This window comes from Bos taurus, chromosome 10 (assembly GCF_002263795.3).
Source record: "Bos taurus isolate L1 Dominette 01449 registration number 42190680 breed Hereford chromosome 10, ARS-UCD2.0, whole genome shotgun sequence".
In the NCBI taxonomy this organism is placed as follows: Eukaryota; Metazoa; Chordata; class Mammalia; order Artiodactyla; family Bovidae; genus Bos; species Bos taurus.
The window spans coordinates 82,751,032-82,773,856 of NC_037337.1; the positions used below are offsets into that span (position 1 = coordinate 82,751,032).

A 22,825-nucleotide genomic window follows, 5' to 3' on the forward strand; every position below is an offset into this window, starting at 1 on the left:
TGTTGCTGCACAGAAAGCCATACCTTCGTTCATCACCAAGCAGCGCTTTCTTTGACAAGACGAACCAAAGTTTAAAGTTCTGGAAAGTTAAAGCAACATAAAATATAAAGAAGAATTCCGTCATTAAAAAAGATGTTTCTGCTTTAGACAGACCCAGAGTGATCTGTACTAGGACTGAGCGTTGAATGCAGGGGGTGGACATAGAGTCATGTCCCCCAACCCCTCTCCGCTTCAAGTCTCAGAATGCCTAAGTGCTCTCTCTTCAGGCGTGCACACCCAGCTGGGAGGTGCCCTTGACTCTGTTCACACGTGTGTGGACTCAGCTCTGACACAGCTCTGAGTGTGACACAGCTCTCACACGCAGCTCTGAGAACCCTCCTCAGGGGGCCATTGGTGGAAACACATGCTCTGATGAAGGGGTGGTGATAGGGGCCAGAACTGTCGCCTCTGAGACTAGCATCCAGGATGCCATGGTGTGTGAAGCTGAGCTTTGGCAGGCATTTCCCCCTCTTTTGGCTATGCCAGGTCTTCGTTGTGGCACGTGGAATCTTGTTGCCTTAGGCAAGGTCTTTTCATTTGCAGCACACAGAATTGTGGCGTCTGGGCTTTGTCGCTCTGCAGCATGTGGGTACTTGGTTCTCAGACCAGGGGTCAAACCTGCATCGCCTGCATTGCAAGATGGATTCTTACCACCAGACCACCACAGAAGTCCCCTGCAGGCATCTTTTGTTGAGCTAAATGACCCAGGGTTACCAGAGTCCGAGCTCATACCACTAGTCATGACAAGCCAATAAACCCAGAGATGGGTTAGTGGGGCAAGGAAGAGCAACTTATTTGCAGATCCAGACAACTGAGGGGTGCTGGACTAGCATCCCAAGGAACCATCTTCCCTAAGTTAGAACTCAGGCTTCTAATATACTGAAAAGGGGTGGGATAAGGTCCTGGCCAGACTCAGAGGAGATGTTTTTCGTACAACCATTCATAGGTGGGCTTGGTCAGGATGTTTCCTGTGAGCTAAACAAAAGTATTTTAGCTTAACGCTCATTACCTGGGAGGCAGAGTTTCTAGAGAAGGGCCGTTATGTATACTTTACGCTTATACGCAATATCCCTTTGGTGATTAGCCTGTAATAGGGGTCAAAAGTTCTTCCCTGTTACACTCCCACTTAAAATGGACAACTAAATGGTTTTTAGTGTATTCATAATTTGCACAACCACGTCCTCAATCAACTTTAGAACCTTTTATCACCCAAACTGAAACTTTGTACCCACTCAGTTCAGTCACTCAGTGGTGTCTGATTCTTTGCGACCCCATGGACTGCATGAAGCATGCCAGGCCTCCCTGCCCATCACCAACTCCCGGAGCTTACTCAAACTCATGTCCACTGAGTCAGTGATGCCATCCAACCATCTCATCCTCTGTCGTCCCCTTCTCCTCCTGCCTTCAATCTTTCCCAGCATCAGGGTCACTTCAAATGAGTCAGTTCTTTGCATCAGGTGGCCAAAGTACTGGACTTTCAGCTTTAGCATCAGTCCTTCCAATGAATATTCAGGACTATTCTCCTTTAGGATGGACTGGTTGGATCTCCTTGTAGTCCAAGGGACTCTCAAGAGTCTTCTCCAACACCACAGTTCAAAAGCATCAATTCTTCAGCGCTCAGCTTTGTTTAGGGTCCAAGTCACATATCTATACATGACTACTGGAAAAATCATACCCTTGACTAGGCAGACCTTTGTTGGCAAAGTAACGTCTCTGCTTTTTAATATGCTGTCCAGGTTGGTCATAGCTTTTCTTCTAAGGAGCAAGCATCTTTTAATTTCATGGCTGCAGTCATCATCTGCAATGATTTTGGAGCCCCAAAATAAAGTCTGTCACTGTTTCCATTGTTTCCCCATCTATTTGCCATGAAGTGATGGCAAATCACTTCATGTACCCACTAGCTGGTCCCCATTTCTCCTTCCCTCCAGCCCTAGGCAGCCAGTCTACTTTCTGTCTGCAGATCTGTTGATTCTTAGCACTTCGTATAAATGAAACAGTGCAATCTGCGGCCTTTAGTGACTGGCTTCTTTCGGGCAACCGTGCTCTCCAGATGCATCCACATGTCGCATGAGTTGGTAGCCTCTGTAGCCTAATGCTCTGCTGGGCGAAACCAGCACATTTTTATCCACTCACCTGGTGATGAACATGGGTTGCTTCCATTTTTCAGCAGTTGTGGACAGTGCTGCTGTGAACATTTGTGAACATGCTTTTTAAGCAAAGATGTGAAGGGGATGAAGGCATTAATCACACACAGCTGTGTAAAGGCCCTAAGTCCGGAGCCTGCTCAGTGTGTTTGAGGAAAAGCGAGGAGGCAGAGATGGAGGGAGAAGAGGCTAAGAGAAACAGGTGGTGAGTCAAGGGAGGTTCTGGCAGCCGCTGTAAGGATGCGAGTAACGTGAGGATTGCTGGGTGGCCTTGAGCAGGGAGACACATGACCTGACATCTGTCTAGTCTTCCGTGTTGTATCAGCGTGTTTTCTGAGTTCAGGGGAGGATGAGGCTGGAAGAAAGAGAGGAAGAAAGTGAGGAGAGCCCTGAACATGCCAGGAAGGCCCAGGGGGCAGAGGGGAGAGGCCACAATCCCCGACACCCAGGAGGTGAAGCCTGGTCGATGCTGGGATGAGCCCGAGGCAAGACTGGGCACCTCTGAATTGGACAGGCTTCCGCATTCCCATCCTCCTTGGATGAACACTGATGTTTCTTTATCCAGAGCGTGCCTCTGAGAAGCGCATCCTGTCATCCTGAGGTGGGCAGGTGACGGGAGGTGGGCTGCTCCTGTCACTCGCTCAGGAGGCCCACACCTTCTGACATCTGCTCGCCCTCCCTCTGACAACGGCCACCCCCTCCCTCACTCACAGTGACTTGGCTTTCACCTCAGGAACTCTTCGAAACAGTTGTTTTGAAGGCAATCTGCTAAGATGGTTTGTGAAGCGCCGTTTTCTCTGCCCATCTTGAGGGGGGACGGCTCCTTCCGCCACTTGGTCAAATTACGGAGTGGGGCTGCTGTCCTTTGACATGACTCTGTCCCCCCGGCCTCAGTGACTGTTGAGCAATGCGTACAATTAAAGTCAAAACCCTGGATTTTCCCTCTCCAGCATCCACAGGCTGCAGAGAGTGGAGCCTGGGTCTCTCTGTGCCTAAATGATTCGGTGGAGTGAGTGTCACTGTCCAAGGGAGAGAAAGTGAAGCCTGGAGTACCAAGCATCTGTGCTGCTGGCTGGATACTCAACCAAACACTGAATCAGGGCACTGGGCCTTTAAGACAGAAGAAAACACATTCTGGCGGGGTGGAGCCTGGCGCAATTATCCAGGTGCCGGGAAGTTGCTGGGGCCTGCCTTTGTTAGGATCAGGTCTTGGTAGTTCTGGTTTGCAGTTCTGGCAGCACCAGCCCCGCTTCCCTACTTCCCGCCACACAAGGAAGGTTTGGCAGCGGTGAGCACCCCTCCCACCCACACACCCACAGGCTCTCTGTCTTTCCAAGCCCAGTGTTGACAGCTATCATTTTCAAACTCCTCTTCAGGCCTTTTTTCTTCTTCCTTTCAAGTTCAGGCTCTTCTGTGGTTAAAATTATCTCTTCTACATTCTCCCTTTCCTACCTGTCAGCCTGTGCTGGGGGAGCAGCCGAAAGTAAGGAAGAAGGCTGACCTTTGGGGGTGAAGGTGAGGTCACCCAGTCTGTTGACTGAGCAAGTGTTTCGAATCCTGTGTATGTGTGTGTGTGTGTCTGTCCTGAGCTAGAATTGGTGACTCTGAAAAGAGGGTCCAGGCTTCCCATGCCTCCAACCCCCACCTGGTATTCCAGCTGCACACAGTAAGTCCTTGATAATAACGGGCAAAGATTAAGAAAGGGAGTGTATTAGCAGGAGAACTGGCCAGAGACTTGGGTTCTAGCTCCGACTTCACCTGAAGCTTTTTCAAAGCTCCTTAACTTCCCCAGCTTATCCACTTTCTATAAAAGAAGTCAATAATTCCACCCTCACCTCCTCTGGCTACTGTGAGACCGATGAGATAATTGAGCAGACATTTTCTTCCAAGGACCAAAGAATAGAACCAGCTGGGCAGAAGTCATAAGGGGGCAGATTTTAGGTCAAAATCAGGAAGAAATTTCTATTAACCAAAGTGCCCTCTAGAGGTCCCCTAATTGAACAAAGAAACTTCTGTTCTGGGAACTGCTCAAGCCAGACAGATGGATCCGCTGATGGATGTCCTGCAAGAGGGGGGCTGACCCCTGGGCTGTAAGGTCCCTTTGAAATGTGAGTGGCTCCATTTTGGTGGATGTAGAAGGGCTTCAGAAAGAATCTGCATGAGGCTGGAAGTCTGTTGGCTTTTCTGCACATTTCCCAGGAGCCTGGCCAAGTTCAAGTACGGAGGGTGGGCACCAAAAGCCAAGGGAGAAGAAACTGCCAGCCTGGGCTCTGGTGTCACAGAACGACCTTGCCATTCCAGCAGGCACCCGGAATCCAGAGCTTCTGCGTCTGCCGAGTGCCCTGAGCAAAGATGCAGGCCCTTTCTGCTGGGGTCCCCGCTGCGGGCCGACTCCGGTGGGAACCACCTCTCTGAACCTGCAGAGCCTAGGCTCCTCCAGCTGGGCCACATGTTCCCAAGGGAGGCGGCCGATGGTAGGACTGGCCCGTCAAGGAGATGCCAGTGTCCAGAGAGGGAGGCCTGATACCCTCCACTGTGAAATCAGACCCTGTAAAGCTGGTACAGGAGGGGCCTCCCCAGGAGACAAACCCGCCCTTCCTTCCTGGTGGTTCTTGGCTATAAACTTTGATCAAAGAAAACACTATCTTTCACATCTTTCCAAGCCTACCCTTCAGCTCCAAGACTAAGAATTAGACCCTCTCCTTTTACCTCCTAAGGGTCCTTCGGGGAGGATCCTCTTCCATTCCACAAGAATTGACTCAGTGTGACTGGGTAGACAGCTCCTGCCATTGGTGCCCCTGAAGGAGCCTGGTCGTCTTTTCCCTACCATACACACCCTCTGGTCTCTGCTCGCCCACCCGCCATGCAACAGAAATTTTCTTCTGTAACTTGGGGAGGATAAAATATTTTTGGTAGCGAAGGGTTCAGAGAAGATAAAGGGGTATCCAACATCCCTTCTCTTGATTGGTCCTGTGGACTGGCATACAGCCCAATTTGGGAGTTGAGGGTGGGTAGGGATGTCACGAACCAGGGCTCTTGGCCTTTCCCAGGCAATAGAAATTGACGAGAGGCCAGACCAGAAATTCAAGCAAGGCTCTATTGGGGCCCCTGCTGCAGCAGGAGGGAGAGAGAACAAACAACCGATTCCCTTGCTTGCTCACTCCAAGAGGGGCAGGCGAACTTGTTCCTTATATGGGGTGAGGGTAGGGATGTGTCCAGGGGTCGGGCAGAGGCTTTTTGTCCACCCTTTAGGTGTTGGTGTGTGCAAGGGGTATGCTTAGTACCCTGTTTTTGCTCCAGACTCCTCAAAAGTAACAGTTGAGTGTTGGGATCTTTCTCTATCTTTGGGGGCCAGAATTTGCCCTGACTGTGCGCGCACACATTTTTAGTCCCGTACAGTTTCTTTGTATTTTGTTGCTCGAGGATGGAGTTTCAGGTGCAAGTGCTGCAGCAAAGGGTCCTGGGACTCGGCTTGTCTTGCGGAGGGCAAAGGTTGAAGTTGAGGAAAGCTCGAACACAAATACAAGCTCCGGGGCTCAAGAGGTGTGCAGCTGGGACTCCCCTACTTGAAGCCCAGCTCCCTCGGTGCCCCGAGGACTAGACGTGTTAGAACATCTGAGATAGTCACCGGAGTTCATGTGCTCACGGTGGATACCACCAAGAGGGAACTGAGTGGAGAGTAGAGATGGAAGAGTGGAGTAGAGATGCTGGGCAGCATAGGGACGGATCTGGACCCCTTGGGAAGTAAGAAAGGAGAGACAGAAAGTGCAAGCTGCTCTGAGAAGAAGCTTTGCATGAGGGAAGGAGAGTAATCAGAGTGGAACCCGTGTTTGGTTTAGTTGGGTTTTGTTTTGTTTTTTTTTTTTAATATGGGAGAGACAGAAACATGGTTATAGTCTGAGGAGGAGAAGCTCACAGAAAAGCAGAAGATGAACCATTAGGAGAATGGAGATAATTAGTGGATCAAAGACAGGTGAGGGGAGGGAAGGGATCTTGAACACAGAAGGGATTTTCCTGAAACAGGACAAGGGAGGAGGAAGGCAGGAAGGAGGTAGAGATCCACCCAGGAGCCTTCATCTCACGCATGAAATGGGAAAGCCCCTCGCTGTTCCCTCTGTAGGCAAGGGGTGCGAGGAAGTGCCAGGTCCAAAGTGGCCGCAGTGGGGCTTGAGGGGGGTTGCTGCACGGGATGCAGGGACCTTGGGGCTTGAGGATGTGCCAAAGCCACCACAGCCAGGTGTGAGCCTCAGCTGGGACTCCATAGACGGGACAATGGGAAATGGCCTGAGAATCACCAGTGGCACCAGTGAGTGCAGACATCTACCACCCTAGGGAGGGCTGGCCCAAAGACTCCGGAGCCCCACTTCTACCTCTGTTCCCAGGACGCCATAATGGATGGATGTTGGGGAAACTGGAAACTCTTGGGGTTTCCACTGTCTGATTGGTGGATCACCTGGCTTAGGAGTTGATGAAGGTGGGGAAAGCAGGCTAAAGACTCACTGAGGCTCTTGGGAAGAGCAGAGTATGTTTTTATTGTTTTATTTATTTTTGGCTGCCCTGGGTCTTCATTGCTGTGTGCAGGCTTTCCTGAGTTGTGGTGAGCAAGGGCTATACTCTAGTTGAGGTGCCCAGGCTTCTCACTGTGGTGGCTTCTCTTGTTGCAGAGCATCAGCTCTAGGGTGCCGGCTTCAGCAGTTGTGGCCCACAGGCTTAATTGCCCTGTGGCATGTGGGATTTTCCCAGACCAGGGATCAAACCCATGCCCCCTGCATTGGCAAGTGGATTCTTAACCACTGGACCACCAGGGAAGCCCCAGAGTATGTTATTAATTGCACCACCCACTGCTCCAGAGAGCAGATATTGAAGGCAAAGCCAATTGCTCAAGACTCATTGTTTCCTTGAGACGCAGCTGCTGCTAAGTCGCAGAGTCTAGTAGAAAAATGATGAGGGATTAGTGCTCAGGATATTAGGAGGCCAGCCTGACTCTTGCCTCTGAAAGCTGTGGGACTTCGCTTAGGTCATTGGCCTCAGTTTCCTCTTCTTCTTGGTGTGTATTTGTGGTCATGTCGTGTGGTGAGGGAGCAGCTTCATAGAATTAGAGCAAGAAGAGTGAAGAGTCAGGTTCTCGTCTCTTCTCCCCACCCCACCAGCAAGCACAGATTTCCTGCGGATTTTAGGAGGAGGACCTGCATGGACTGGTCTGCCTAGTGCCCAAGGGCCCTGTGTGCCCCCCGACAACCCCCCACCCCTGCTGCTACCATCAGACACAGGCAGCAGGGGTGGGGAGCCTGTCACCCCTTGTCGCCTGCTCAGGTGGCTGCACCCGCTTCTTTGCTGCTGGTCTCCAGCCAGCTCCGTGACCAGCACAGCTCAGGCTGTGCTCACCGACCGGGTGTCTGAACCCAGAAGCATTCCCAGCTCCCTGGTGGCGGGCGGCTTGTTCTCTGCCCCTCCAGGGATCTGGGATCGATTTAGCCTGTTTCCGTGGCAGCGCGGGTTGCAGCGGCAGCCTCTGCCTCCCCGCGAGGCTGGTTGAGTCACGGCTGCCCACGCTCACCCTCCACAAGCCTGCCGGGAGCCTGGAGAAATTGGCAGGGGGTTGTCAGAGCGCCCTGCAGGGCTGGTGGCTTCCTGCCCTGGGTCTCAGGCCCAGTACAAATAGAGTGCTGGGCACAGGGCCCTGGACCAGGCTCACCCACCCAGAAACTTGGCGGGCTCTGCCCACGAGAGCTGTTAGATGTGCTCTGACTGACTTCAGAGTGGATACTTTCTTGGCTGCTGCCAGCAGCTGCAAGGCCTCGTGGGAGAGACCTGCAGGTGTTCGCACTCCAAGTCCAGTGCTCCTTTCATTGCCCAACGGTCGGCTCTCAAACTTGTCTTCCTCTGCCCACCTCAGCACCCAGGTTCCTTCTGGCTCTCCTCCCACGACCTCCCTTTGTGACACCCATCAGCCTTCTCCTCTGAATAACAGGCCTCATATTGCATTCTTTCCCAGGTCTTCTCCTCCCTGAAACTTACCTTTTCTTCCTCCTTTCGCATGTTCTGATCTGGTAAGCTGAAAAAAACAAAACACAAACGAAAAACAAACCCGAGATCATTTTGTATCATTAAGGCTAATAGCAGTTACAGGGCTCATCTCAAAGGTATTGCTTTTTATCCTTGGCTTTGAGAAGCAGAACATCTGTCTAAGGCAATAGTTTCTTAGAATATAATCCTTAGACCGGCAGCATCACTGAGGAGCTTGTTAGAAAGGCAGAGGCCCCACCCCAGAGCCCTGTGTCACAAACTCTGGGAATGAGGGCTGACAGTCTGTGTTTGACAAGCCCTCTAGCTGACTCAGATATCTGCTGGAATTTGAAAACCCTGGTGTAAGGAAGTGGATCTATAGCAATGGGGTTGGAGTGTTTTGGTCCCCACGTCTGTCTATGGTCACAGCAGAGCTGCCAGTGTCTCTGTTTTGTTTTAAATTTATTATAACTTTCTGGCTGCATTCTGGGTCTTCATTGCTGCACACTGGGTTTTCTCTAGTTTCGACAAGTTGGGGCTACTCCCTAATTGTGGGGTGCAGGCTTCTCATTGTGGCGGCTTCTCTGGTTGTGGAGCACAGGCTCAATAGCTGTGGCACGTGGGTTTAGTTGCTCTGCAGCAGTGGGATCTTCCTGGACCAGGGATTGAACCTGTGTCCCCTGCATTGGCGGGCGGATTCTTAACCTCCAGACCACCAGGGAAGTCCAAGTGTCTCTGTTTCGTGTGAGCCATACTGACTTGGGTTAGACAAAGACCCCAGCTGCCCCAACTCTGGGGACCCAGAGTTTTCCTTAATGACGTCCTTCCTCCAGATTGTTTGCATCAATGGAGAGAAGCTGGCATGTCTTTTCCTATGTGGAAAGGGCACCATTACCCTATCTACCACAGAGTGGGCGTTGAGGGGGTGAAAGGAAACCCACTCATTGGAAATGAACAATCCATCCATTGTGGCCAGGGACGAGAGGCCCCTAAGCACATTTGTTAAGACCTAAAGAATTCCAGCAGAGGAAATAGGCACTGGTGATACTTGTTAATCAGTGCACATTCCTCTTTCGTCTCTCAGTTCTTGGCTACATCGGCTCTAAGCTGCATTATGTGGAATCTTTCGATGTGGCACATGGACCCTCCACTTTTGGTGCAGGGGCTCTGGAGTGTCAGGCTCAGTAGTTGTGGCACTTGGGCTTAGCTGTTCCACAGCATGTGGGATCCTAGTTCCCCGACCAGGGATCAGACCCAAGTCCCCTGCATTACAAGGTAGATTCTTAAGCATTGGACCACCAGGGAAGTCCCAAGCACGATGTCACTTTGACCCAAGTTGGGTCAGGGAAGCTATCCTGGTTATGCCTGGGGAAACACTCAGATCCAAAGCTGATGGACCTCTCTGAAACACAGGGTAATCTGCAAAACAGCTGAAGGACCTTGTTAGTGTGTTTTTCTTCTCCCCACACTGCTGCTGCTGCTGCTAAGTTGCTTCATTCATGTCCGACTCTGTGCGACCCCATATTTGGCAGCCCACCAGACTCTGCCGTCCCTGGGATTCTCCAGGCAAGAACACTGGAGTGGATTGCCATTTCCTTCTCCAACGCATGCATGCATGCTAAGTCGCTTCAGTTGTGTCTGATTCTGTGTGACCCCATGGACAGCAGCCCACCAGGCTCCTCTGTCCACAGGATTCTCCAGGCAAGAATACTGGAGTGGGTTGCCATTTCCTTCTCTGCTCCCCACACTATTAACTAACAAATCTTTGTATTTGTGCAACAGTGCAGTTTTCCAGCAGCTTTCCTGTGTGGCTAAGACCTAAAAGCCCCCCAGGCACCCAGCCTGAGGACTTGGTTAGCTTCTGGTGCTGCGTTCACTTCCGGTAGGGGATGTGGGATGAATCTTTTGTTATAAGGGTGGAACGTCTAGTTCTCCATGCCTGCTCTACCTCGCAGCACATTCCCCCACCCAGCTGCCCCAGGACTGCCTTGCAGGGCAGGTAGCGCTTCCAAAAGGCGTCTGCAGAGAGGATGGGAAGGCTCCAATACAGCAGTGATGGACACAGAGCAGTGGAGGATGCCTACCTTCCCCCGCAGGCAGGAACGGGACCCATTATTTTGAGCTTGCAAAGGAACACAATGACATAAGCTTCCCATCTGGCTCCCCAAACACTTTGGAAACAATTCCATCACAAGTCCGTTAGTTTTATGGGGACTCTAGAGACAGGCCAAAGTCACCGTTTGTCCCCTGGAATCTCCATCACTCTCAGGCTTTGTCACTCTGTGTGCCCTTCATCCCTGCCAGCTGCCTCACGCCTGCCTCTCTGTCCTTTTCTCTCTCATCTGCCTCCCTTCCCCTTTTGCAAACCTGTCCCTAACATGGGTCCAGCTAGGGCTCCATTCAGTCTAACCAACGTTTTCAGAGCGTCCGCTCTGTGCAAGATCCACACCGGGGGTTGGAGATTCAGGGACGAGCAGGACAAAGCCAGGACTTAAGGAGCTTGCTCTCAGTGGTTTTAGTCCAGTTGTGACACCTTCCTCAGATGCCTGCTTGCATCCTGTTCCACCTTGCACCCTCTTCCTTTCACAGAACACTTGTCCTCAGATTCTCCTGTGTGCCAAGAATGCAAGCATTTCCATGCATTCTCTCACTTACACTTTCACATCAGGCAGATTCTATTATGTCTATTTTCCGGATAAGGACATGAAAGCTTAAGAGGTTATACGAATTGTCCAAGCTCACACAAGAAAGGGCCAGCTGGGATCCCTCCTAGATGGACTGCCTTCAAGACCCAGCTTCTTCCTACGCTGCCGTGTTGTAGCCACCAAAACTCACGCAGCTGGTTATCCACAATCAAAACAAAAAGAACAAAGAAATGTCCAGGGCTGTAGCTCTCTCTCGGCCTCTCTTCCTTTTGACAGTCGCGGGGGAGGGTTTGTTGTTTTAAGTCTAGGGATTTGGAGATCATTGTCTCATATTCTTAGAGTTTTAAAAAATGGTTGTTTTGATCATTTCTTCACTCTCTAGGGGGCTTCCCTGATAGCTCAGTTGGTAAAGAATCCACCTGCAATGCAGGAGACCCTGGTTCAATTCCTGGGTCGGGAAGATCCGCTGGAGAAGGGATAGGCTACCCATTTCAGTATTCTTGGGCTTCCCTTGTGGCTCAGCTGGTAAAGAATCCACCTGCGGAGACCTGGGTTTGATCCCTGAGATTGGAAGATTTCCCCGGAGAAGGGAAAGGCTACCCACTCCAGTATTCTGGCCTGGAGAATTCTGTGGACTATATAGTCCATGGGGTTTCAAAGAGTAGGACACAACTGAGCAACTTTGACTTTCACTCTCCAGAGCGTAGTAGAAACCTCTTCTGACACACCGCTTGAGCACCGCGGTCTGGCCTCTGTCTCTGAAGTCATCTCTAGGAGTCCTGGAAACAGCATGGATGCTGAGCTGTTTTTTCACATTGGAGAGGGGGGTTCAGTGGCTGAAGAAATGGTTCACGCTGCCAGTCTACTTTCAGTCTTCACTCACGGCCCTCTCTCACAATGACCCCCTTGGAAGGGCAGGAGACATCGCAGACCCCATGGAGATTTCCAAAGGGTCCCAGCCAGGAAGATGGACAGCCCTGGAGGGCTGTCTGTTGGGTGTCGTGTGATTTGCAGGTTGTGTGTGGTTTTCAAGCATTCTTATAAACTGGACAAATATCCACGGCAGGATCCACAGTAAGATTTCCTTATCCTGGTGTTTGAAGCTGTCAAGTCTTAACTCTTTTTGCACCTTCATGCTGTGTTAGTCGCTCAGTCATGTCTACTCTGTGCGACCCCATGGACTGTAGTCTGCCAGGCTCCTCTGTCTATGGGATTCTCCAGGCAAGAATACTAGGGTGGGTTGCCATTCCCTTCTCCAGAGGATCTTCCCGACCCAGGGATCAAACCCAGGTTTCCTGCATTGCAGGCAGATTCTTCACTGTCTGAGCCACCAGGGAAGTGAAGGCCAGGGAAGGCCATGGGAGCCATTCACCTCCCCACTCAAACCCCCTGTGCCTCTGTCTGGGCAGACAAGCAAGTCAGGAAAAATGTAAGCACTCCCTAAATAATCATTTGGGGTCACTCTGCTTTCCCAGGCAATTTTGGTGCCAACTGTCTCCAGGAACAGTGACTCCATCTCTCATCACATCACTCCCCACCAAGGCTCTGCAAAGCCCTCACACTGAACTTGGTTTCAAAGGCAGCCTTGGTGAGGTAGTGATCGTGACTCCGTTAACCGCAGCAGGAAGAGGGCAGATGTGGAGTTTAAGGCGTGGCAGCTGGGGATCCAGGAAAAGGCTGGAAGTCACGTGTTGGGACAGTTCTGGGACTGTCTGGGAAAGTCTCCCAGAAGATAGTGAAGCTTAGGACGTAAGTCCAGGTTCAGAATAAGGACCTCTGCCCAAGAAGTCCAGTTCTAGAAAGGCTGAGCTACCGGGGAGGTTACAAGAGTGGGAACTCATAAAGTGCAGGGTGAAGAACCATACTCAGTATCAACAATCCAGGTGGAGATTTGTTTTCTCATCCACAGCTTACTTTTTAGAACTGGGGCTTAATACCCAAGTCATAGGAACTGCAAGAGTAACTCAATGCTGAGTGTCAGGACCTGAAGTTGTGCTACTGAAATCTCTCCAGCTAAAGGCAGAAATACTGAACACATGTTTTTGTCTGTCCTGTTCTTCCCCACCCCCACCCACCCCCTGAGAGTACATAATCCACACGATTACCTTCCCCACACAGCTACTACAAAATCATCAGCTATTCTGTGTGACTTAACTCACCCCTCTTGGCCCTGATTGACTGGCCCAAGGGTGACCTCTGACCAAGGCCCTTTCCAGGGATGTTTAAACTTGGGACCCAGCACCTTGAGACACCTTCTCGGTGGTGACTCTAGCAGACCCTGTCAGTACCCAGCACGTGCCCCTCACCCTTCTCTCTGTTCAGACTTCATATGACTCATCTCCTATAATGGATTCTCTACTGAAGGCACGTTCTCCAAATGGCTAATGTCCCTTTGAAAATCTGACGTTCCTGCTTCTTTTCCACATATGCCTTGCTCTAAAGCCAAAAGATCGAGAATTGACTTAGTAATTTTCTTCACTGTGTTTCACACAGGTTCTTTCAGAGCAGTCAAAGATTCTGATTTCATTCTGAAGCTAAAGGATTCCTTTCAACACCACGGCTCTCTTGCCAACCTCTGGAATCTTTCCTGGTACTCAGAGATTCTGAGTGGCCCTTTTTATACCAGATACCTGAGCCAAACCTTAGCTAATTTAAGTTAAACTCTTCAAGTTGGGAGCTAAGTGAACTTAAACTGTCTTTTTGAAGAAACAGACTGATTCTGTAATAGAATCATATTTATTTTTGTGCTATGCACTTATTTCATCTAGTAGATTATAAACATTTGGAGGAGAATTAAGTGTTAAACATCTTTGCATCCCTTGGCTCATAACCAAGCACCTATTATATATTCAGTAAATACAAGTTTAATACATAAGTGAATCATTCAATTTTATTTCTTATGTTAAATATAAAATTGATGATTTGAATATCATTAATCACATAGATAATCCCACTAGGACACATTTTAAGATATACTGTTATATATTAGAATGGCTTTATTTATTTTTATTTTTTATTGAAGAATAGCTGATTTGTAATGTTATTAGTTTCTGGTGTACAGCAAAGCCATTCAGTTATATACACAAATATACATATTATGTTTCATATTCTTTTCCATTATGGTTTATTACAGGATATTGAATACAGCTCCCTGTGCAGTATAACAGCGCCTTGTGGACTGTAGCCTGCCGTGCATCTCTTATGTCTCCCGCATTGGCAGGAAGGTTCTTTACCATGAGCACCACCTGGGAAGCCCCTTTTGTGTCATATTTTAGAGTCAACATGTAAGATGGCGTGTGGAATTCGTCTTTTTCTTTCTGACTTACTTCACTTAGTATGATAATCTCTAGGCCTATCCATGTTGCTGAAAATGGCATTATTTCATTCTTTTTTATGACTAAGTAATACTCCTTTGTATATATTTACCACATTTTTTAATCCATTTATCGGCAGATGGACATTTAGGTTTTTTTCCCATGTCTTGGCTATTGTAAACAGTGCTGCTATGAACATTGGGCTGCGTATATCTTTTTGAATTATAGTTTTGGCTGGATATATGCCCAGGAGTGGGATTGCTGGATCATATGGTGACTCTATTTTTAGTTTTTTGAGGAAACTCCTTACTGTTTTCCATAGTAGCTGTACCAATTTACATTCTCACCGATGGTATAAGAGTGTTCCCTTTTCTCCACACCCTCTCCAGCACTTGTTATTTGTAAACTTTTCAGTGATGGGTGTTCTGACTGGTGTGAGATAGTACCTCATTATAATATTAATGTACATTTTAGAGTGATTTTATAATAGACCCAATATTAATAAAATTGGGTAAAACTAATTGGCACTTTCCTTTTACATATAACATACTCCTCTGCTAAGAGACCAGTTTCCAACATGTGTTCTATATCAGGAAGATCTCCTGTCTTCCCAGTCAAAAGTTGTTTAACCCTTTGATGGAACAGGGAAATCTCATTGGCAAAGCAGAAATGGAAGTTGTTGAAGGGAGTGGGGTTGAAGTGGGGGGCATACCTTGAACTGTCATTGAGTATTTTCTCTGTCTGCCGTGGGCTAGGGCTCACTTAGAAGCAACTTATGAGTGCTGGCCCCCTGCCCCAGTCCAGAAAGCAGGAGTCATGGCACCCCTGACAGATGCCCATTGGAAGTGGGCACAGAAAGGTCCTATGGAAAGGTGGTGGGTCAGGTAGGTCATGAGTGGGGGCAGAGCAACCCCGTGGAGAGAAATCATAGCCCCAGGGTCAGTGTGAGCCCCAAAGCCTGGGACACAGGGTTCCCCCAGCCTCCGCTTTGCTGCACCCAGATTCCTGCATGTGGCAGGACGGCTCTCCAGTGTGAAGTCTTTGTGCCGTCCCCAGATCTGTGTATCAGGAAGGGAAGGCAGTCTACTCTCAGAGGAACAGAGGTATAAGGGCATAGAAATGTCTACTGCCGTATAGCCAAGAGAGGAAATTAGAAGGCCCAGGGTGGAGCGGAATGTGTTATAAATTTATGCCTTGACTGCTGCTTGCTGGTGACCTGGGTGAAAGGCACGCATACACACAGATGATCCTATAGGGTTGCAGGTGGCTCAGGGGAAGCATGGAGATGCAGAGAGACACCACGCTCCCGATGGCCTCTCCAGGTCCCAAATACCCCGCATTAGAGTAAGTCAGATGGCAAGGTGACAAGGACCTTGGTGATCCTAGCCTGCCCACTGTCCATTCCACCCTCTTCTGGTGACACTTGGTTTTTCTCTGGGAGCCCATTCTTCGCCCCCACCCCCTCAAGTCCTTGTGGCCTCATACTCCTGTTCTGAAGTCGATACCTGCCCTTCCTAGCCAAACAATGGGTTTTGTCTCCTGGCCATGGTAATGATTTAGGAGAGTGGTGTGTGACCCAGCCCCAACCAGTCAGCCCAGGGTAGATGGCTGAAGTTGGAGAAAGAGACACCCTTTTCCCATGAGGGCAAGCCCAGAGATTTGAGGGTGAGTGGAGAAGAGACAGGTGCTGTGTGGGGAGCTGGTGCCTGAGAATAGAACCAACATGGCGGGGATGGGGGTCAAATGAGCAGCCCAACCCTTATTCAACAGATTTCCAAGCCAAGAAATTCCCTATTCTTAAACCCCTGGAGAAGATAATGGCTACCCACTCCAGTATTCTGGCCTGGAGAATTCCACGGACTGTATAGTCCATGGGGTTGCAAAGAGTCGGACATGACTGAGCGACTTTCAGTTTTCAAGCCAGATAGAGTCAGCTCTTGATGCAGTCACGAATCCCCTTGGTGACTACAACAGCCAATGGTCCCATCAATCAGAAAAGGAAACAAAAGGAGGGACCATTACTGAGGCGCCAGCCTGGAAGGGCTTCACTTTCAGGCCTTTTCCATTTTCTCCCCTGAGATCGGTTCACACAAGGCAATTCTCCTTAAGAGGCTGCCTGCAAATCCCCAAAATGAGGGGGCCCTCGGTTCCTTCCCTACCTCCCACCCCCTGCATCCTTGTTGAGGGAAGCCCACCCCTCCCTCCACGACGTCACAGGGGGTGGGTGGGTTTCCATGTGTGCCCTTCACCTGCAGAGCCATTTTTAGACCTTGTTTTCTATCGACCAGAAAACTGCTGAAATTAGAAGACATTTGAAGTGGCTCTTCATCAAGCCCGAGGAGATTTCTGCGGTTGCTATATTTGAAAGCCCGGCAGCAGGTTGTTTGGGCTTACGTCCTGCTGTTATGTAATAAACATAATGTTAAGCTTTGGAAGCCTGGAACACGGGTTGGGAGGGAGGAGACCAGTAGCCTCACAATGCTGTGTGCCCTGCAGATGCTTTGTAGAGGTTGGGGAGAAGATAATACAGTTTCTGCGTTAAATGGTGTTAAAATAACAATGTGTGCACAGCAGACTTGAATTACTATGTAAATTCCCAGAGGAAACAGTAGGGGGGGAAAGACAGAAGCAAGAAAAGAGGTTGTGTATTAATATATGGGAAAATGTAATCAACAGCCAAATAGAAGCTGTTTTTAGTAAGATAAAGAGACTCAGAGATGTGGGCTGATCCGCAGAGAGGAGATTGTATTGGTTTTCCAGGACTTGTCACTGATTACCATATATGTAGTGGCTGAAAACACTATGAATTTATAATCACAGCATTCTAAATCAGAAATCTGATCATGGTATGGCTGGGTTCTCTGATTAGGACCTCATGAGGTGAAATCAAAGTGTCCTCCAGGCTGGGACCTCACTTGAAGTGTGAGGTCCTCTTCCAAGCTCACATAGCTTTAGGCAGAACTTAGTTACTTTTCGGTGTAGGGTTAAGGGTCCCCTTTTCTTTTCAGCTGTTGCTGGGAGCTGTTCTTAGCTCTTAGAAGCCTCCTACATTTCCTCACCATGTGATCCCTTCCATGAAAGTTGCTCAGTCATGTCTGACTCTTTGCGACCCCATGGACTGTACAGTCCATGGAATTCTCTAGGCCAGAATACTGGAGGGAAAGGGTAGCCTTTCCCTTCTCCAGGGGATCTTCCCAACCTAGGGATCGAACCTAGGTCTCCCGCATTGCAGGTGGATTTTTTACCAGCTGAACCACAAGGGAAGCCCCTCCATAGGCTCTCTTGAAACATAGCTGTTAGCTCCTGCAAGGCCCCAGAAAAATCTCTCTCACATTTCCAATCTCTCTGACTTCTTCCATCTGTGGCTGCTAGACCCTCTTTAAAGGCTCACCTGATTAGGTCAGGACCACGCACACACTAGGGGGTGGGAATCTTGGGAACCATCTGAGAATTCTACCTTAGTGATCAAATTTCCGTACAAAAGCAGAGACCCCCAAACATGTAATCTCTTCTTTTTTACATTTATAATTTATTTGGCTGGGTTGGGTCTTAGTTGTGGCAAGCATGATCTTCATTGCACCATGAGGGGTCTTTCCTGGCATGCAGGGACTCTAGGCACTCAGGCTCAGTAGTTATGGCACAGTCCAAGAAGGCGGGCTTGGTGATCGTGGCACACTCTGAGAGTGTGGGCTTGGTTGTTGCAGCACATGGCCTCAGTTGCTCCGCAGCATGTGGGATCTTAGTTCCCCAACCAGGAATTGAACCCACGTTCCCTGGATTGCAAGGTGGATTCTTAACCACTGGACCACCAGGCAAGTCCCCGAAACATGTAATCTTAATACACTACTGACATGGACTAAATGTTTACATCTCACCAGAATTCATATGTTGAAGGCTTAACTCCCCAGCATGATGATGTTCAGAGGGGAAGGAAGCCTTTGGGAGGCGATTAGGATTATTCGAGGTCACAAAGTTAGAGCCCTCCATAATGGGATTGGTGTCCTTTAAGAAGAGGAGGATAGACCAGAGCTCGCTCTCTCTGCCATGTGAGGATGTAGTAAGAAGGCAGACATCTACAGACCAGGGAGAGGCCGTCTCCAGCACCTGAACTTGCTGGCACCTCAATCTTGAATGTCCAGCCTCCAGGACTGTGCGAAATAGATGTCCGTCTGTAGTATTTTGTTATAGCAGTCTGAGCTGACTAGGATGACCACAACACTGAAGGTTGCACTCATTTACCTCCACATGAGTCTTCTGGAAAACAAATTATTCATGGGCTGTGAAAGCATTCAGGATCTAGAGCTTTCCCAGGACGTTCCTTCTTCCACACCTCATTTGTTTGTGCCTTTATTCGTCCAGTGACTGAGGGCCTCCTCTCCCCCTTGGCACTGCCTCCTCTCCCCTTGGCACTGTGCTTGATCCCAGGGCCGTGTCTAGGGTGAGACCAGTGAGGCACCTGAGGACAAGATGCAAGGGGTGCCCGTTGGCACAACCCTGAGGGTAACTGCCCCCTGAGATTCTGCAGACTAGCTTCACAAGGGCACAAAATTTCCCCTAAAGAACACAGTTGAGTACAACTGGAAAATTGACCCCTTCTGCCCTTTAATGAGTCCATAAAGGTGCGGAGTCATTTCTAACACTATCAAGATAAAATCTGACACTAGGGTAAATTCCGTGCTCCATTTCATTGAATCATAACTCTGATGAAAAACCACCACCGCCTGATGCTCCATCAAAATGTTTGTGCAGTTTTCTCACATCCTGGGGAGAAGCCATGGGTCCTGGGAGCATCCTTGTATCTTTTTCACCTCTTGTTCAAGTTTTCTTTCCCTTATTTGCTGTTTCAGCACCAGCTGGAGCGCCTGTTGGAAGACTTGCATGAACCTCTATTTTTCCCCTTACTTCCATCCACAATGGCTCATCTGCTGAGCCAGTCATCAGAATCTGACTTGCCGTCCTGTAGGCTGTCCAGAATTTCATCTGACTGAGAAGCCCCTGGCTCTGTTCTGAGTGCCCTGGGGGCCTGGCCAGTCTATGGTACAAAGGCCAGCTGAACCCCATGACCTCAGCCCTGAAGCAGAGCACAGGAAAGGAGAACACCCCCAAAGCATCTTGCTTAGGACCGTTCAGACTCTTTGGTGAACCATCCTCTAATCACTATTCTCTGCTCCCCAGCTGGGTGGGAAAACAAGCCACCTGATTACAATCTTGGGGCTGGCAGTCCTGCATGTCCTTGTTTAGATAAACTTCCTTAAAGAGCCAAGAACAGCCCTGAGTTTAATTTCCTAGGGTGTTTCTCTGTGCTGAGTGCTTTACTAGAGAGAAGGTTAAACAGAGTACTGAGCTGATGGCAAATACGCATGACTGATTCCCCAACCTCAGCCGTGGAAGGGGTTTGAGGGGCTGGATCTTGGGGCCCCGTGTGCTGCCACAACCCAGATTTGCATCTTCTAGAATTCCTTGCACAACAGCAGACCTATTGTGAGGACTTTCTTTCCTCCTACCCTCATGCCCCAAGCAAGGCAGATGTTTACTTCCAGCACTAAAAGAAGGAGGGCGTGTGGGCAGAGATGGGAGGAATGCTAACCAGAGCTAACCTAAGTCAGATCAGCAGACTGGCCACTAGCCAGCCTCTGCCTTGCCCTCTGGGGACAAGCTGGTTCTCTGTGCCCTGGTCTGTAGGTTAAGGTTCTAATTCAAGGCTCAGTCACTTCCCCTCTGATGCTTTTAATATTATTAATCATCCCTTTGCCAAGAAGGTAACTCATAACAAACTTGAGACTGACCCTTACCTGCTGCTGCTGCTAAGTCGCTTCAGTCGTGTCCGACTCTGTGCAATCCCATAGACGGCAGCCCATTAGGCTCCTCTGTCCCTGGGATTCTCCAAGCAAGAATACTGGACTGGGTTGCAATTTCATTCTCCAGTGCATGAAAGTGAAAAGTGAAAGTGAAGTAGCTCAGTCGTGCCCAACTCCTAGCGACCCCATGGACTGCAGCCTACCAGGCTCCTCTGTCCATGGGATTTTCCAGGCAAGAATACTGGAGTGGGGTGCCATTGCCTTCTCCGACCCTTACCTAGAGGCTGCCAGAACCAAAGGAGTTTCATGCATTTCTCTTCACCTCAGTTTCTTTATTCAAAAAAGGAGGGGTAATTGTATTTGGTTTGCAGAATTTTGTTTTTAATTAAAAGTAATGTATACCAGGCACAGTGCTTGGAAACTATTACCCACTTAAGAAAGGGTTGCTGCTGCTATTACTGTTATCCCCACCTCAGAGTATGTGTTGTTGATCTGGGCTGTGAGTTTGTGAACTAAGATTGTGTGTAGGGCTGATACCAGTGATGGTGCCTGGCACAGCAGAGGTGTGCAATCAATGAATAAGTCTGGAATTTGAGCAAGGGTCAGTAGGCACCAGGAAGTACAGAGCAATTTTCTGCTCTATCTCCTGGGTCAATGGTTCTTCAATTATTTGTGTTCCAGACACATCCGATGGGACTGACATATTCAGACAACTATGAGTCAGCGATAATTGCTACTCAATCCCTGTTATGAAAGAACCATGTCTCCCAGTATCTGTAAAAGTAACCACTGTGGTCCCACCATTTATTTGGATACCCTTTGGCACTGTGGTTGGGGGTAGAATGCTTACTGCCCTGACCTCCCTGACTAACATACACAAGAATTCTCACATGTTCATTTAACCACCATATTTCTTGGCGACTAGTCTGATAACATACTTTGTACCTTTTCCCAGCACTACAGGCTATTGCCAGGGCTTCCCCAGTGGCTCAGCGGTAAAGAATCCACCCGCAATGCAGGGGATGCCAGTTTGATCCCTGGATTGGGAAGATCCCCTGGAGTAGGAAATGGCAACCCACCTTTAGTAAGGACACAGGAGCCTGGCGGGCTATAGTCCGTGGGGTCACGAAGAGTCGGACACGATTGGGTGACTGAGTGTGCTTACACAGGCTGTAGCCGTGGTGTGTTGGTCTGCAGATCTCAGGCAAGCATGGAACATTGCCCTTGGAATTCCAAGATTTAGCTTTGCAGTCTCTATTCATCAATAATCAACAATCCTGAAGGTCCTTGACATGTAGTCATTTGTAATTTTACTAAGAAGTCAGCTTTCAAAAATTAGCTATTACACAAGTAATATATGAGTATATATATTGCAAACTGCTTATACAGTAGAGAAATACACAATGGAAACCTGTAGAGGTAGTCTTTACTTGTATCAGTCAAAGTAGGACATGTTACACTGCAGTAACACACACACACACACACACCGCCACCCATACTCTCAGTGGCTTATTGCAACAAATGTTTATTTCTTATTCACAGCACATGTTTTTGACAAGTTGGCTACAAGCTCTGCTTCTTGCTTTTTTCACTCCAGAACCAAAGCTGATGGAAAAGCCTAGCCTCTATCTGGAACACTGTCAATCTGGTGGCAGAAGATGACAAGACAAATGAGGCCCTGACTTCTAAAACTTTGCACAAAAGTGACCAACATCACTTCTTTGGCCAAAGCAAGTCACATGGCATTCCTGAGGTCGACAGTGTGGGAATATATCCTCCTGCAGAGAGGAGCACAGTTGGGAAAGAAAGTGGAAAGTCTGGTAAATGAGATGACATCTCCTACCTCCTCCTAGGATGACTTCCCGCCCAGAGGTAACTGCTCTCAACACTTCAGTTCCCTTTCTTATATATTTGCCTGCGTGTGTGTGTATATGAAAATATATTTGCACATAAGTGTAGAATGTTCACATGTTGTTCTGCAACTTGCTCTGCTCTCTTAATCTGCCTCAGAAACCTTCACATGCAGTGTATATAAGCCTATCCCACTCCTTCTAACAACTATATGGCATTTCATGCCATAATTAAATTCTTGGTGTATTTTTGAATGTCTTCAACATGTTTTTCTATTACAGTTAATGTTGTAATATTTATCCTTATGCACATGTCTTTGCGCACATGTATATTTCTGAATAATAGGTTTCTAGAAATTAACTGTTAAAGCGGAGCACGTGTACTTTACAATTTCTGAAAGATACTGCCAATTTACCTTGAAAAATGCCTTCATCAGGGCACACAGATGTCAGCAATATGCCTGATTTTCCAAATCCTCAACAACTCTTAATATTATTATTAAGCTTTTTTTTCTTTGTTGATCTGGTGAATTTTTAAAACGTAGTTCATAATTTTAACGCATTTCCTTGTTTATTGGTGAGGTCAAGTGTTTGTACTTATTGGCTAATTTCACAATATTTTCCTTTGTGAGTTGTCCATTTTCCCTCTTTGCCCGTTTTCTAGTGGTTGTTTTTTCTTTCACATTTGAATATGTTGAATTCTACTTTTCCTCGATATTAATCCGTTCATCTTGCAGCTGGAATGTGTGTCCTCATTTCCCCCTTGTTTGCCCCCGGCAGTCACCGTTCCACTCTCTGCTTCTCTGAGTTTGGCTTTTGAAGATCCTACATGTAAGTGAGATCATATAGTATTTGTCTTTCTCTGTCTGACTTATTTCACTTAGCATAATGCCCTCAGGGTCCACCCATGTTTTTGCAAATGGCAGGGTTTCCTTCTTTTTTGTGCCCAAAGAATATATATACCATATTTCATTTGTCTATCCATCCCTCAAAGACGCTTAGGTTATTTCCATACCTTGGCTATTGTGA

At 48.5% G+C, this 22,825-nt stretch overlaps 1 protein-coding gene across 2 annotated transcripts in view; it reads left to right on the forward strand.

Moving 5' to 3' along the window:
- The first annotated feature begins 3,375 nt into the window (after positions 1-3,375).
- The window catches only part of SIPA1L1 (signal induced proliferation associated 1 like 1), a 521,644-nt gene continuing 502,194 nt past the window's right edge, over positions 3,376-22,825 (forward strand). For both annotated transcript variants that reach the window (XM_059890919.1, XM_059890912.1), the window contains exons 1-2: positions 3,376-3,471; positions 21,544-21,818. The gene's annotated coding sequence lies outside the window, so the exon portion shown is untranslated. The remainder of the gene's footprint in view (positions 3,472-21,543; positions 21,819-22,825) is intronic.